The sequence below is a fragment of the Pteropus medius genome, unplaced genomic scaffold, assembly GCF_902729225.1.
Source record: "Pteropus medius unplaced genomic scaffold, Ma_sr-lr_union100, whole genome shotgun sequence".
Classification (NCBI taxonomy): Eukaryota; Metazoa; Chordata; class Mammalia; order Chiroptera; family Pteropodidae; genus Pteropus; species Pteropus medius.
In genome coordinates, this window is record NW_024349222.1 from 8,243,705 (window position 1) to 8,258,060 (window position 14,356).

A 14,356-nucleotide genomic window follows, 5' to 3' on the forward strand; every position below is an offset into this window, starting at 1 on the left:
TGCATCAGGCTGTACAAACAGCTCCTAGAAAGTCACGTACAGAACTAGGTGAGGAGAGGAGACCTGAGATGTAAACCACATTGGCAACAAACACAGTTCACGTAAAATATAATTTTTAATTGAATAGTGGTAATATCATTTGCAAGCTCCACTCACCTGATATTTAAGTGGATGGTTTCTTCAGAAATAAAGAGCCTCTAATTGAAATTATTAATGTGTCTGAGTCAGGTCTACTTTTGGAAATAATAAACAAAAATAATCTAAAATTTATTTGCTCTTGGGGTTCTGGAGAAAGGTTAGGAATACACGAATTGAAAGAAACTAGAAGCAGCTCTCATTTTCTCTTACAAATGTTCTTCAAATTGGAAATTTTCCTAGTTTAAGAAGATAATTTTTTTTTTTTTTAAAGATTCAGTGACTTCCATGTTGGCATTTGTAATTTTGTACATCATAAACCATGAGTTTCTATTCTGTTATGTAAAATAAATCAGGTATATAAGAGATAATCTCTTTGCCATTCTCTAAAATTAAATTTCTCGGTTTTTTGAAGATTTAAGAATACACATCTTGAAAATAAAAAAAAAATTATACGAAAAAATGGAATTATAAGGCCATTAAAACAAATTTATAAAAGTTTATTTTACTTGCTATTAAAAGCAGTGTTGTCCCAAGAAACATGAATATTTCACAGAGTTCAGTGGTCAGAATCTGCCCTGTGCGAGAAAGATGAATCAGCAATTTCTCTGGGAACAATTGGTTTACTTTTTTTATTTGAATTTTCTTTTTTTTGGAATATTTCATCAGCATCACACATAAATCATTTCTTCTGGCATTAAATGACACTGTGCTATGCTGTAACAAACCCTATCTCTATACTTAGTTAACTCAATAAATATATTAATTTTTTCTCTGATTCTTCTGGATTATTACATGGCACATCTGAGTCATTGATGTCACTCACACCTCAGCGCCCAGTGATTAATCAATGTGATTATTCTCTCCTTGTTCCAGTGAAATTTAGGATTGGCACAGCAAAACAGGCAAACTAGACCTAGTGGTAAAATTAGGTTGGCAAGTATTTTTCAGTATTTAAAGAGCTTTCAATGCATTTTATCAATACAGAGAGTTTTATTATTCTCTGTATGACCAGTACCTTACACAACACTAGCCACACATTTGATTCTCAAGAATGTTTGTTGAATAAATGAATAATATGCAAAATTCAGCCATCGTTTATTTTTCTATTTATATATCAGCTTGATGTGATATTTGGTGTTAATGCCAACTTAGGATGCCTGCATTCACATGTGCAAATGCTTTTACTCAGATGCACAAATGCTTTCACTCAGAAACCACAGTCTTTCCTAGTGTGAGACAGGAGTGAGAGGCAGAATAGAGACTGGCAACATTAACCCAGCATTAATCCTGGGTGCTGATTCTAGGATCCATACTTTATATATGCTATGGCATTTGGTCCTACAGAAACACTGCAAGAAGAGCTTTATTATCTTCATTTCACAGATGAGAAAATAGGTTCAGAATTATTTGATCCCAAAATCCTTTCTACAGACAACTGGGTTAAGATTAGAATTTAAACAAAAGTTATAATGCATAACAAGTTGGTATCATATGATCGTGGCTGAGAAGTTACCATGTAAAAGAGAAGAAAGAATTATATGAATCTTATTAATTTACTTTCTATTTAAGGAAACAGGCACACTATAAAATATTTAGACAAGTCTTGGAATTCAGTCTTTGCAGGCCCCAACACATATCCTCAATTACATTTTTAAGTACTAAGTTTTATTAGAGAAATAAGACTTCCTGAGTTTTCCTGGCTTATTTCTAACTGCATTCCAAAAGATTTACATAAGATTTATTCAGGGTGAAGCTCACGAAAGTTTCCTATTTATTTATTTATTTATTTATTCATTTATTTATTTATTTATTTTAGTTATAGTTGACATACAACATTATATTAGTTTTAGGTGTACAACACAGTAGTTAGATTTTTATATTATGAAACAATCACCTCAAAAAATCCAGTACCCTCTTACACTATACATAGTTATTACAATACTACTGACTATATTCTCCACGCTATACTCCACATCTCCATGTCCTTTTTATTTTTTTTAAGCTCATGTCAAACTGAAAGAGAAGTCAGAAGAGACTTCTATTTTTTCTATAGTAGCACTCAAATGGTATGTAGAGATAGAGCTGTAGTTTTTATTTGTATATATTTTTTTAAATCACAAACAAAATTAAAAGTTTCAGATAGGTTGGAACAAATATTTGAAAGAGTTATGACAAACTAGAGGTTAAAATCCTTATATATAAAAGGATTTTGTATATTAATAAGAAAATCAGTAAGACCACTATGCATAGGAAAAAGATAATTGCAGTTTACACAAAAGGAAATTTAAGTGGCTTAATATTTTCAAATATTTAACATTGCTAGTAATTAAAAATGAAAACTAAAACAATAATTCAATTTTACATTCTTCTATTAATCAGCATGCTGATTAATTTATTTTTTAGAATGTGTGATGCAGGTAGAAGTATAAATTTAGTCGACCACTTTGTAAAGCAATTTGTAAATATGTATTAAAGAAGCTAGGGTTCTACTCTGAAGAAATATTCTGAAATGCAAACAAATATTTAAGTATAAAGATTTTCTTTTATAAAGTGAAAAACTAGAAATCTTAAATGTCTTCATACAAGAAGCACATGTAATGTATTTAAGACACTGGAAAATAAATTCTTATGACCTAATAACAATGTGGAAAAAAACAGGCTACAATACTACATTACAGTATGATCTCATGTATAGAAAATAATTCTTAAAGAGTAAATAGCAGTGATAACAGTTGCTATCTCTCTTTATTTGAATTTCTTTGTTTTGCTATATTTTTCTATATTTTACAAGTTTATTGTTATAATTAGAAAAAAATTACAAGAGAAAGGAGGAAAAATAGAATGAAAGCAAAACTCTCTAATCATATAAGCTGAATAAGATGCAGAAAGAGAAGAGAAATTTAATCTTGGAGATATCAATTTGACCTGCGATTTCTTTACAGTCCAGCTAGCGTCAACGATCCAAATCAAATCAGGTGTGTGTTAGTTGACCACAGGGTCTATATGATAGAACACCATGGCATTAGTGACCATCCAAGCAAATGCACTATTAGAATGCATTAATCCAAAGTCCAGAATAAAGAAAGGGAGAGCTCTGCCCCCTCTATACTCACCAAACCTTGTCTGGAGCGTGTGGTTAGTGCTGTGCACCACATCTGAAGAGGAATGGTGAATTAATAGAGTCTGTCTAAAAGAGGTGGTCACAGTGGTAAAATGTCTGGAAACCGTATGACTTCTCAGCTTAAAATTCCCCCTGGTTTTTTATTACTCTCAGAATAAAGTCCAAAACCATATAGGACCCTGCTTCATTTTGTAGGATTCTCTCCTTTGATTACAGAGGTCTAGTCACACTTTTCAATCTCTTTAATGTATCAAACTCCTCCCCACTTCAGAACTGCTGCAAGTACTGCTTCACCAGCTTACAATGCACTCTACTCTCACTCCTCTTCCTCCCACCTGGTCTCCTCCACACACATACTTTCTTGCCTGGCCAATTCCTACCTTCTTTCAAGTCTCAAATCAATTTCTTTCTTTCTGCAGGAATACTCTTTGACTACTCGCCTGAGAACAGTACCTCTGTTCTACACTCTTATTTTACCATGTATTTGATTAATTATCTTTCTTATGCCTGTATTTCTTGCTAGATAGTAAACTCTAATGAGGACAGTGCTGTGTGCCTTATTATGTGTCTTAGTCTGTTCAGGATGCTATAACAAAATATCATAGATCGAGTGGCTTATAAATAGAAATGTATTTCTTTTAGCTATGGAGGCTGGGAAGTCCAAGATCAAGTTGCTGGCAGAGAACCCTCCTTCTGGTTTGTAGATAGCCAGTCTTCTTGCTGTATTCTCACATGACTAAAGGGGTAAGGGAGCTTTCTGGGCTCTTATATAAGGGCACTAATTCCATTCATGGGGCCCCACCCCCATGACTGAATCACCTCCCCAGGGCCTCACCTTCTAATACTATCAACACCGGGGTTAGGATTTCAACATATGAACATTCAGTATATAAGATAATGTATCCCCAGAATGTAGTACAGGTCTGGCCCACTTCGGGCTAATTAATTAACTAATTAATTATGTAAAGCCCATTTGTTCATATGTTTTTATGACTGTCTTCCATTTTCACGCCTTAATTTCTCCTTAATGCTTAGAAAACAGGATTCTTAATTGGAAAAAGAGAAGACAAGTAGGAGAGGAGGGAATATGATAGCTTCCTATCACATAAACATTGTGCGCATCTCCATTAGTTAAAACTAAGGCTAGTTACAGTTTTTAAATCATAAGGAAGAACTTTCTGAAAATTAAACTAGCACCTTGTGTGATAATGAAATTTCTTTACCTTGTGTGCTAGTCAGTTTGAATGTAAGCATGAGTTGAAGTTGTCGCAAAGGAGATTTCTATATTAGGTAGTTAGATTTAATGACTTTTAGGATCACTTCAAAGTATATGATTTTATGACCTAGCAATCTCTTTGTTTGTAGAGGTACTACATCAGGCAGAGAAGATTTAAGACCTAACAGGGTATGGAGCTAAACAAAGAAAAGCTTAGAGAAGGAAAAGAAATGTAACACTGACTCAGAACGTTTGATCACAATCATTTTGAACCTTCTCTGAGGTTGGAACTCCTCCCAGAGAAATCAAATCAAAGCAACCTAACGGCATCACAGAACGAAGGGGGACCTAACCTGGAAGACTGAAGATGAAAGCCCTGCCCTTCAATCTTCAGTCACTGAGGAGGGGTGGGGAGTGAAAGGCAGGTTTTCTCTTCGGGGTCCTTTTCAATTGAGCTAAAGGCACACCTCTGAAATTAACATCCTTCATAGAGAGAGGGCAGTTCCCTGAATACAGAAGTCTGTGAGTTAATGAGTATGGCTACAGGAATGACTATAAATGTCAGTACAATTGTATTCTGTATCTTTACTATCCTTAACCCAAACTGTGTCATCATTCTGGAATGAGTAAGGCCTGCTCAACAAACCTAGCTTTGATCAACTCCTTTGTATTTGCTTATTCACAGCTCAGAAATTACCCAATAGCCTTCTTACTCTCTAATCAAAGAAATAAACGTTGTTGTGGAAAGAAAAACAACCTCCACTTGGTTTGAGAAAAAGACCCACATGATGTTTTGTTTGAGGTATGAAGAATGCAAACTGAGCTATAATGTGTAGCTTCACCTTACTAAGTGGTGAGATTCTTCATGTGGTAGAATAAATTTTTTATTTTAACTGCTGCTAAAATTTTCTAATGTGTAGTGGGTGCTAATTATGTTTTAGCAATGTGCTGAGTGTTTTATATACATTATCTCCTAGATTCTAACAACATTTTGGAAGTAGATGCAATTATAGTCCCTAAATCTGAAGACTATGTGCTCTTTATTACTATAAGAATTGGGGAAATGCGATAGTATCTGAATTAGAATATATAATATTACATTTATTTTAACTTTATTATAAATTTCGATATACTACAAACTAGACAGAATATTATGAAGACCCACATATCAATCACTTAGCCTTAATAATTATAATTTTACCATATTTCCTTCATCTATTCTCTTTGCTCAATTATTTTAAAGTAAGCCTCAGATATCATGACCTTTAGCCTCTAAATGTTTCAGTATGCATCCTAAAATTTAAAGATATTTTCTTACATACTATTATCATTCCTAATAAAATAAACAATAGGTTTTTTTCTACCATCTCATACCAGTGTATATTCAAATTTCTCATATCATCCCCAATTTTACCATTGGTTTTCATAATTGTTAAAAAGTTCATCATAATATTAATAAAGGAAAGAAAACTTGCTTCTACAGGCAAAACCAGTATGGAAGGAATTTGAAAGCACAGCGAAGTGGAATCAATACCTGCTTGCCCTGGGATTACTCCAGGCATTCTGGAAACTCGGCCTAAGTCACTAACACTACTCTTAGACTCCACCTGGATCTGAGCTTAAATTAAAAATCATGGCATAAGGGTTAAGAACATGGACTCTGGAATCAGACTGTCCAAATTCATCACTTACTAGGTAGGCAACTTTGAACAAGTTCACTTCTTTGTGCTTTAGTATTAACTATTATTATCAGAGAGACCTTTCCAAATACTGTATAAAACTTTGTCATTCTCTGACCCCTTGTCCAGCTTTATTTTTCTTCTTAGATTTATTACACGACATTGTAAATGTTTATTTACCTGTTTATTGTTACCCTCCCTTAACTGGAATGTAAGCTTTTGTTTGCTTCTTATCCCCGACACCTAAAAATGTAGCTGAGATATATAATAAGTGCCTAATATCCATCCGATGACTGGATTAATGAACTTGTCAAGGTCCTGTAGCTGAGCTGAACAGGATTCCAGTTCAGGGCTGTTTGGCTCCAAGTCAAGCGCTTTCTACTATAATCAAATTTGTAGATTATTAATATATGAAGCATATCATTTTAAATATGAAAGTACTATAACAAATTGGTTTAAAGATAAGAACAATGAGCTTGGAGACATGGGGTCTTATCAGTTTTTAGCTATGTGATCATGGGCAACTTATTGTATCTCACTGGACTTTATTTCCTCATCTGTAAAATGAGAATATTAAATAAAATTATGTCTATGATTCCTCTCTGATTCTATTCCAAAGAATTAAATGAACCAAATTCATTAGCAAATGGTTTTGTACCATGGTGTATTTTTGTATTCAAAGTATTTATCTCTGTATTTTTTCCTTCTACAATGGATAAAGAGGAAAGTTATAAAAGAAATTACAAAGAGAATTTTGTAACAGTTAGCAACCTGATTGTGCTGTAAGCTACATTGATTTTTCTCACAGAAATCGCTCTTTTAAATTTAAGTTATTTCAGAAAAATCGCTTTTTGGGTATTTGGCTGTGATTACAAGGGCCCAAATTGCAAATGAGTACTACCACTGGTGACAGAGAGAAGTGTCTGGGGTCAAAGCCAAGTAGAAATCTAACCTGCTCCCAAAGGTCACCAGTCTTCTTTGACTGCTCATTTCACTAAATTTTTCTAACTCCTAAGATCTTTAACATAAAATAAAACACTGTCAACCATTGTTTACACCTAGGTTACATGTGCCTGCCACCTAGAAATGAAGTTATCGAGCAGTCTTAGCTTACATTTCTGTATTCTTAACCAGTGTCTAGTGCAGGGCAGGATTCATATTTGATGACCAGTGAGTCATTCATCAGTAACAAGCTGTTCTCATCTCTGAGGCTCCTTTTGACCTACCAATTGCACACTGTTTCCCATTCTACTTTTTATGATATTTTGTTCTATTTTCTTTTCCTTTGGTTTTTACCTTACAGACAGCACTAAGCAAAGTTCATTCCTCTAGTCCTGACCACTGCCTCTCACGTTTCCAGGAATAATCCCACCTCTGTTAATGGCACCACTGTTCTAGTTCTTGCCTTTTTAATTCTGATTTTCTGAAGGAAAACATTTATGTTCCAGATTTTGGGAGAGGATGTGACTTGAATGTTGTTGGTGGTAAAGAGATAAATACTGAACAACATAATCTGAAATGCAATACTACATAAATAGATTTGTTTTTAAGTCCTATTTCCCATTTACTACTTGGATTTTCTCCCATCCTTTTACTTTATCATTGAAAAGCTTGGCAATACTCTTATTCCCTCATTCATATCAGCAAAAAATTTATTTCTGCAGGAGAAGAATGTATGCATGCAGTTCAAATATGGAGTGATATTTCGATTATATATGGTAAAAATTATACCTGAACAGCAGAAAAGAAAATAGAAAAAGATACAATTTTGAAGGCTGTTAGAATTTGGGATAATTTTTAAAACATGTAAATAAATGAGGAAATAGAGGTAAATGATATTTTCTATACAGAGAAATCCTATTTGGTAAGAGTTTGGTGTTAAATAGCCTGTTTGGGCCTATTTTCTCTCCAATTTTCCAGTATTACAGGATTAGAGCTCCTTAACATTGAACTTGTACTGTAAATGTGTCTTAATAGATTTTATTTTAAATAAGCGGACAAAGCAAAATGTGAAAAGAACATATTTCTGAGAAGGCACTTAGCTTAGAAAACCAGTTTTTCATATGCAGTAGAGAAAAAGAATGATGTCATACCAATTTAGCAAGTTATACTTTTCCTAAATGCCTAAGATGGCGAAATCTTAACAAGAATGTAGAATTAGTTAACTAATACAAGTCAGTGATTTAATTTAGTTTGAGCAAATCTTTAACATAGTAATTCCAAGATATTACAAAGGTACAAAAAACCACTAATATTCATTATATATTAATAATTACTTTTGTTGTTGTTTTTTATTGCTCAGATGCACTTACATAAAATAAGAAATTTAGAACTAATTTGCCTAGGAAAATTTCATTTTAGGAACTCTCTTCCTTTCTTTTCCTAAGTTTTGCTATAAGCCAAGACAGAAAATTGTTCTTTTAGAAAACATATAACTTAATCAATATATCCAATTTTCTCTTTAAATTCTTTTGGAAGCATTATAGGTATTTGTACACAATCAGATTAGCATATATCAATTTCAAGAGTTTAAATATAAGAAAATAAGAAATATTACAAAAAGTTGGTGGATACTTTCAGCCCAGTGCTTTGCCTCTCTTTGTGGTATCCCTGTTCTTATTCTTAAAACTGGAAAAGTCCCCCAAATATCTCTAGGTTCCATTATAGTTCACTTTAAATTTATAAATCCAATTAAATCGCTTTTGAAACACTCATTTTCAGATTGCATCTATTGAACTTTTTAAGATTTCAGAAGTTTACATATAAAGAAAAACATCTTTCCATCCCTCCTAAAATCTACAATAAAAGATTGTTTATCTAATATTCAGTGAAAGTGCATATATCCAGTATTCTGTTAACTAGAATTTACTGACAAACACTAATGGCCATACATGGTAACAAAATATTCAATTGCCAAAATGACACCTCTGTGGCATTTAACATTTGAAAAGAGATAATAAATTATGGTTAACATAAATAAATCATTTTATTTGTTTGAAAACTAGTGAGTTTTACATATTATAATTATTATTATCACACTTGTGTATTTATTTCTGACTTTATCCACAAATAACTTTTTTTTTGTCCTTTCTCAAGTCTTATGGATTCTGAGATTCAGGGAACAAGTTCATACCCTTTGTTGTTTTATAAATATTAATCATCTTCTGCCGCTACTATTCTCTCCCTTTATCTTCTTAGATCTATCTTTTTACATCAGAGTGAAAACTATGCCTGTTATACAAACTGTATGCATGCATACGTACACATACACACATGCACAAACACGCACATATATTTTTATCTTTATATTTTTCCATTCTCAAAAAAAAAAGTTTTCATTTTCTGTTTTTCCTCTATATCCTGCTTTCATTTCCCATTCTGTTTAAGGAAATAATCTAAAGCGATCAGTAGAGGGAAAAGGCAAAACATCAATTCATTGGAGAGCACGGAAGATGACTGCTCCAAGGATAGTCCACTTTTTAACCTAAAAGTGAATACTTACATGCACATCTATACATTTAGCACTAGCTCTTAAGAGAAAGCAAAAGCAGAAAAACAAGGTTTGTCTTGTGTTGGGATTATACATATATCCATTTGGAAGTATGCCATTTTGGATGAAAAGGCCTAAATTGCTTTGAATTCATATTAGACGATAAAAGTTTATTCTGATCTTAGAAATAGAACATGCAATGAATTATACTAGCCTTTTAAGGAAGATTTGTTTTATAAATAGTAGGACACCTTCAACTTTAGAATCAATTCAAGTGAATATAGTATCTTATAACGTAATAGTTATATAGTGAATTGCATGTAGATTGCATCTGGTTTTTTTTTTAACGCTGATTTTTTTGATCTGTGGTGATATAAGATGATACTGAGTATTGATTTCAGAGACTTTAGAAAATGTGATTAATTCGTTAGCAAAGATGGACTGGTACTTTTTGGAAATTGGAGCCTTTGAGCTAATGTGCTGACCTAGCCATCAACTTAGTCAAGCTACCTAACCTACTTGAGTCACAATTTCCCTGTTAAAATGAAATTGTGATTCTTCCTTATAGCATTGTTGTGAGGGTCACATGTAAATAGATCTTGAACACTGACTGAAAGAGAGAAAGTGAGATAGTTTCAACGTACATTTCAGATGATAAAAACATAAAGGATCATGTTTTACACAAGCAAAACAATGTTTTTATAACTTTGGAGCAAACAGGATACAAATAAATTTATTTTTTATACACCAATTAGGAAAGAGAGATGCTATGTATTATTATTTTTCTTTTTAAGTTAAAGATGTTCAAAAACATTTTTCTCACAATTTTCATGGTTATATAAATTGAATATTCAATGAAAAATTGCTAAAGAAAAGTTTTTAGCAAAGCAGTTTCCAAAAGTTAGAAAATACCTTCAAAAGACAAAGAGAAACAAAAGCATTTCGTGATATCACATCCTGGCTGCTCATCCTTTTAAGCGATGCTTTTTTCACTCCCATGCCCAAGTTTAACCTCCTTTTCCCTTATTTTCTCTTTTTGCCCATTGCTTAAAACCTTATTATAGATCAAGGTTGGTGTTTAAGTTGGATAAATAGAAATATTCATGATTTCATTCTAATTGGCCTCCTGATCACTTAAGAAATTTGATAGCAGAACAAAAGTCTTGCTCCTGGCCCTATCTTCAGGGCCTAGCAAATGGTAGGCACTCAGAAAGAAGATAGTGATTGTAGGGCCGATATGCGTCTGGCATGCACTGATATGACCAGGTTTGTAAAATACCGATATAGCTCTGTACTAGTAACAAACAGCTACTATCCTATGGACCCTCCAGTACCCCTCCTAAAGCCCTGGTCCCTTACCTGAGGACATCCCCCTACCCTTTGATTCAGCAATTAATGGGTTAAATCCTGACAGATGGAGGAGCTTTCTAGACTCTCTCCAGGGCTCTAGCAGCCTTCAGCTCTGGTTGGCCAGTGCCCATGCCATAATAGCTGTGATGTATTTTTATTATATTCTATTAAATCAACATTCTATGTGTTGATTTAGCAATATCTACCAGCACTGATGCAACAAAAAGCAGAAAAAGTACAGTGCTCTTAGGAGCAGAAGAGAGTGTAAGAGGAGGAGAAGAGACAACTGAGGAAAGGTTGGAGAGGCAGGGAGGTGAAAAGGAAGCAGGAGGAAAACCGAATATAAAAAGATCCTCACCTGCAGGGATTTGTTTCACACAATTACCTTTCTCATGTGCATTCCATCAATTCAGACTGTCTTCTCAGGATGGTGAGTGAAAGCTCTTTGAAAAGTATACGATGCATGTCTAGAACCAGAGCTGTAATTACTGTGTTTGCTATGCTTACACCATTGTCTGACAAAATATTTTGCCAAACATTTTCCTTCTTTTGTCCTTTGTGCTGCCTTACTCTGGTTAAAATAACATTAGTCAGATTCATATCCAACCCAGGTGAAATCCTCCAAAGGGGAGGGGAGGTGTCGAAATTATTTCATTGTGCTGGGATTTCATTATATTAAATATTGAGAATCTGGTACTTGTAAATCTTTTGGTGTTCAGTTGAAAGGGTATTATGCACTTTAATTTACAAAGTATTAAGGAATCATTGCTGAATGGGTGAATTGCTTTTGTTGGAATTACAGCTGAGTTTTGCAAACTGTGTCATGCTAAGCTCCAAAAAAGTGAAAGTAGCTTGAATGGTCAAAAATGTTTAGGAAATACAATGTGTATTAGAGTATTAAAGGCTCTGAGAAGTCATGTATTTTTAAAAAATTGTTTAACTTTTAAAACCCCAGCTTTCTCAAACTTCTCTCCCCACTCCAATTTTTTTCATGGAACATCTAATGTGGGATACCAAGTTTGAGAAATACAGATGCTGGATCAGGGTATTCATTCTTGCATTTATACAGAACCTGCCATGTGTTTGGAAGTGGGCCAGGCTGACAAAACGAAGACAAATAAGGCACAATGTTTGTCTCAAAAAGGCTAGCAAGGGAGATGCAATGCGAATGATACTACAGAGTTGTTTTGTTTTGTTATTTCAATTACGGAAAAACAGGAGACAAAGCAACTGAGAAGGAAAGAAGGCAGGTTAGGACCATGTCTGGGAAACTTCCCTGATGATAAAGTCTCACTGGAAGAATATATTCATGCAAACGTCAGGTGCTAGATTTCTAAAATAGCCAGCAGGGGAAAAGAGACCCTCTCATACATCCTCTTTTAAAACCATTTAAGATATATCCTAGCAACATAAATGCCTCCTACCTCTGGACATTGTGTCTGTCCACATGTCTCCTTTAAGAGAGCCAGCTCTCATTTCAGATAGTTTCATGGAGAGTGAATAGTGGCTATATAGATAATCTGTATTTTTTTTTTTAATCATTTAATACACATACACACCAACAGTTTGTGTCTCATTCGGACATCTGCTTAGATCCTAGCTCTCTTCTTATAGCTGGACAGGGATTTAAGGAATGTGCCAGGGTTCCCCGGCTGTGAACTTGTTTTTTCTTGTATCTAACATGCATACTTGCATGGCCTTTATTAACTAGTCATTCATTGGATCAGGAGTGGGAATGGATTGGAATCCTTGATGTGGTTCCAAACATTACTGACTTTTTCAGCCTTGAAACCAACAGCCAGAGACATCTGAAGGTCTTTGATGTGTTCCATACAGCACCTAAATACATTAGGTGCACAGCAGCACCATTATAGAGGACTGGAGAGGAAATGGAAGTGGTATCTTCTTCCTCTTCTTCTTCTTCCTCATCCTTTTTTCTTCTTCTCCTTCTTCTCCTCTCCTCCTCCTTCTCTTCCCCATCTTCTTTTTCTTCTTCATTTTCTTCTCTTCCTCTCTCCCCCTGCTCTCCATTCTGACACTCAATTCATGTACATTATTTTTTAATTCTTACAATGACCATATGAAGTGGGTATTACAGTATTTTTCCATTTTTACTGGTATGCAAACTGAGGAATAAACATGTTGGGGATTTATCCAAGGTAAGAGGCAGAGTGAGGAAGAAAACAGGAGATTCACTTCATTCCAAAGCCTAAATACATTTTCCACTGCTCCCACTACAAAGCCAGAATACAGGAACGACTAATACATATTTTGTGCCACTCTAAAATAATTCTAATTTAGTGTGATAACATGACAAGAATTCTTTAGACAGGATTTACTATCACTTTCTTTTCCTGATGGAAGTAGCTTACCATTACCTTCTTCAAAATGGGTCAAATGGAGTCCATCATTTCTTTGCTTTTCTCTCTTTCTCTAGTAAATACATTCCTTGAAGGAATTAGTACAATTCTTTTTGAGAAAGTTCCTAAAATGGGGGTTGAATGGACAAATTTGAAAATTTATGGAAATTGATTTAGCATTTAATAAATGTATGCATACCTAATGGCAATTGTACAATCCAAAAATATATCATTTCATGTTTAAATGAATGAAAACCATGGCTTTCTATAAATGTTCTTATAAAAAATCATGTAAGGAACAAAATTAGATATGGCTGATTTTTTCATACCCAGTTTATTTCAGAAATATCAATATTTCCTTCACTATTTCTACTTTATGAAAATTGGATGAAATAAAATGTGTTTTTCACTAATCGTTTAAAGAAAATAGCACTACTATGAAAAATAACATTCCAAACTCAGCATGGAATAAAAGATATAATATCATATACATTTTCAGCTTGTTCCTGTTTCAACTACAATATTTACTTTGAAAAGCATGACATTGTTTTTTTTAGAAAACTCATTTCCCCCTTTCTACATGCACTAAATATGATTCCTTCCCATCTCTCTCTACATGTAGAACTCATACTCAGAAAATACCTGGCATGAGATTGCAGAACCAAAAAAAAAAAAAATAAGAAAACTAAAGCGTTAAAGGTTGTGAAAGGACCAATAGGGAATCACAAATAATTTTTAAATTACTTCAATGTTTTACTTACCATTGTTATATTTTCTTATTTATTTCAGTTTTTATTCTTAAATTATGAAACACTTTAAAATATTGTTAGTCATATATCCACCATCCAGTTTTAACAGATGTTAACATTTTGCATAGCTATCTGTTCCAGTGTCTTTTTAGAAAGATTTTTTGCACTAAAAGAAAACATTAAAAATATTTGTCAATGTCATTAGAGAGGTGAATCACTTAAACTGAAATTATCTAACTTCCATATTAAATCT